The following is a 3,557-nucleotide window of genomic DNA, read 5'->3' as shown; positions in this document are numbered from 1 at the left end:
GCTGACGCACCAAGATTTCAAAAAGGGAAAAGTGAAGGAAAGTTGATAGCCCTTTCCTAGAGTCCTTGCCATTTCTTATAGTACATTTGTATTTTAATTTAAAACTTTTACATTATAGTATTACTCAATGGATGTGGTGCCTGAAAAACACTCAAACAATTGTTTCTTTTATATGTTTTATTTAAAATTCATTTTGCTTGCTAAAAGTTGAGAAAAGAAGCCTAATTATTCTTTTATATCTGGGCATTGGACTAAAGAATAGCTTTGTTATTTGTTCTGTAGAGGTGTTACTTTTTTTTTTTTTTTGCCTTTTTTTCATAGTAAGAACTAGAAAGATGCTTTGATAGAGGAGAGATTATTAAATGTGGATAATTTATGGCAACTTCTAATGACTTTTCAGAAACATCAGCTCAATGATGTCACAGAGCAAAAGAGTCAGATAATACATCCTTATTTTTGTTGTCAAAATACAGTTTAGACTTTATCTGACCTAATGGCATGATCTGCTAGTTCATCCCACCTGTTTTGCTGATTATTGGAACATTTTTTCCCCCCTTTCTTTTCTGGGCTTATTCATAGTCAAATTTCTGCTATAAGTCAATTTTAATAAGAGTCAGTATGTTGCAAATGTTATAATTTAATGAAAAAGAGAAATAAAACTGTTCAAAGAAAGCTCTCTAAATACTATGTCAAATTTTGTCTTGGAGTCTAGCTGCCTTGCAATAATCTGACAAAATGAGGGGACAGAAACCTTGGTCATCCTCTTCAGAGCTAAGGGGACATGAGCAGCATAAGCAACCTCTATGAAGGGAACTGTTCTTGGGGCAGATGGATGCTGGATCTGAACTGAATCTTGGCTCTGGTTGCACTCAGTCTGTGAGTGGTGCACCATCATAAATCACTTCTTGGGCTGCTCCAGCCCTGCTGCTTGGAAATTTTGTGAACAGCAACTGTTCCTGCTTCTTTTTCCTATTATTCTCCAGCCTTTGTGCCCCATGCAGGGTATCACTACTGAAGCGTTGTTCTCTCTGGATCCCAGGCAGGTGAGCTCAGCAGCATTTAATTCAGAGCCCATTCCAAAGTTGGACCTGTCTTCAGTGCTGGGGGTGCCACGCTGTGACAGCACTCCCCACCAAAGAGGCTGTATAGAAGACCAAAGGCACAATGGCTTCCCTGATATTTCTCACACTTAACCATCATGGAATGGTTTTTTTTCCTTTTACAATCTCTGTGAGACTTTCAGACCTCTTAGCAGAGGAGCACAGTTATAAGATGGTTGTGTGCTAGTCAAGAAGTACAAATAGAGCTTAATAACTGTTGAAACATATAATGCAACCTGTCAGCAAGATACAATGTGATTTTTAAGCACTCCAGCTCTGTGGAGACAAACATGTATGTCTATGCATCAGGGACATAGAGCATAATATCTTTTATGAAAAAAACTGTAAAAAAAAATTATCAAATAAAATGTGTACTGGAGGTACCATAAAGCACTAGGTGGCAGACTTGTTATACTTAGAGAAAAATTAAACTCAAGAACATTCCAAGGAGAGTGTTTTAGAAGATAAATAGCAAGTAGCACTGTAAGTAAAACTGTTAGCAGGGATTTTCCAGATATTTAAAAATTATGTTGAAACTTAGAGGGCATAAACACCAAAGTTTAGCTACTGAAAAGGGGTTTGTTTTAGCTGAGTTGTGAGATGTGTACCAGCAGTTGGATGTTTTGCTACTGGTTTGAAGAATTCATGTTTTCTTTTGGGACAACATTAATTTAAACTAAATACATATTGTAGTCGTAAAACTGTCATGCTTGACTTAAAATGAGTTCCACCAATTATATCTAACACTGATTGACTTTGATACAGACTGAAACAATCTATATTATTTATAAATACAGTAGCAATAATGACTCACTTTGTCTTTTGAATAGATGGGCTTATACAGAAATATTCTGTTTTGAAAAGAAATCTTCTTAGTGTTTAAAGAGTCTAGTGGAACAGATTATGGTTTAAATCAGACAATTCTAGGATGGTTTGAGAAAAGATTAGCCTCAGCAAACCTACCAACTCAGAACTGATAAAAGAGCAACAGACAGAGTCTTTGCCCTGAGCTAAAATAACTGCACAAACCAACTGTCGCCTTCCAGATAATTAAAACAATAACCACACCAAGAATCTGAAGCTCCTAATAAAGTATTATGATCTCACCCCAGGCTCTGTGTACTCATTTGCCAAATGCTAGGTTGGCTTGCAGCTTTGTTGGGCAAGCTAAAGAAACAGATTTGCTGCCCATCATTTTCACATTTTACTGTGAATTGGAGACTCTTTCTGTGTATGTATTTACTTCTCTCTTATTTATTTTTTTTTTCATATTGGGGGTTTTCTTTGCTTAAAAACCCACACTTTATTTCTGAAATTAAGATTATTTGCTTTCTCTGATAGCTTTTGCTCATATATCAGTGAATTTACTGACTGGCATGCCTTTATAGATACTATTTAATACCTTTTGCCAAAGCAGACAAAGTGTATTTAGTGATTATTCATTTAGGTATAGTACCCTGTCTCAAAAGAAGATGGGCACTACCCTGGACAAACTAACTTTCTGACTGCTAAAGGGAAGAAAAAAGTTGATGAACATACATTATAACATATGCAAATAGAAGTCTGAATTAGAGGCCTGTTCCACACATCCCTTACTTATTTTTAACATTATTATTTTTCTTGCAACATACGTGGTATTACAATAAAATGCCTATTAGTATAAAATTTAAACTATATAAAATGTGACTATTTATAGAGCTACAAATTTTGAAAATGCTTGATGAGGCAACAGTGAGAGAGCCTTGATAGCTTGGAGACCTCATTCAAAAGACATACTTGGCTTTGTAGGGGCCTCTAGTCCATGTGTGAAGCAGTGTTTTAAAAGAGAAGGAAACCAATGCAATTATCTACATATATAGAACAAATTTTATTTTGTCCATATATTGAGCTGGTGTTCATAGGGATGAATACTTTTTTGAATCCTTGTTCTGTGTATTCAGTGTGCTCTCTGTGTGTGATTCCTTAACATGTCCACAGAGACAGGAGCTATCATTCCTCAAATGCCTGGGAGGTCTTAGCGCTCCCTGGGACTGGAGTTGTAAGAAGAAAAGATCATAGGAAAGGATCCATCAGTGTCCCTTTGCTTTACCTTCTGACAGTGAAGGGAAAATGTCTGTGGTAGTTTTACAGTTGCATTGCTTCCCCTTGCTGACTTTGCAAGGAAAAGAGAATTCTTGATCAGTGGGACTTCAAGGAAAGGTCTATAGTGAAATCTCAAACCAATTGACATAGGAGAAACCCCACCCTGACTTCAATAACTGACTTATGTTATGTGGGAGAATTTGTGTTGGATCCTTGACTGGGAGGTGTTGGTTGAAGTAGCACATTGTTCCATGTCAGCTGAGGTACTTTTCTCCACTGGCAGATATGATGCACTTGTGGATAGTTTAGCCTCTTCCATTGGTACAGGCTGAACACCTGATGCAAATGTCCACTTTGTGTAGGTGTCATGGTTTA

Source organism: Acanthisitta chloris, unplaced genomic scaffold, assembly GCF_000695815.1.
Source record: "Acanthisitta chloris isolate BGI_N310 unplaced genomic scaffold, ASM69581v1 scaffold1623, whole genome shotgun sequence".
NCBI lineage: Eukaryota > Metazoa > Chordata > Aves > Passeriformes > Acanthisittidae > Acanthisitta > Acanthisitta chloris.
Note: the sequence above shows the minus strand (reverse complement) of the source record.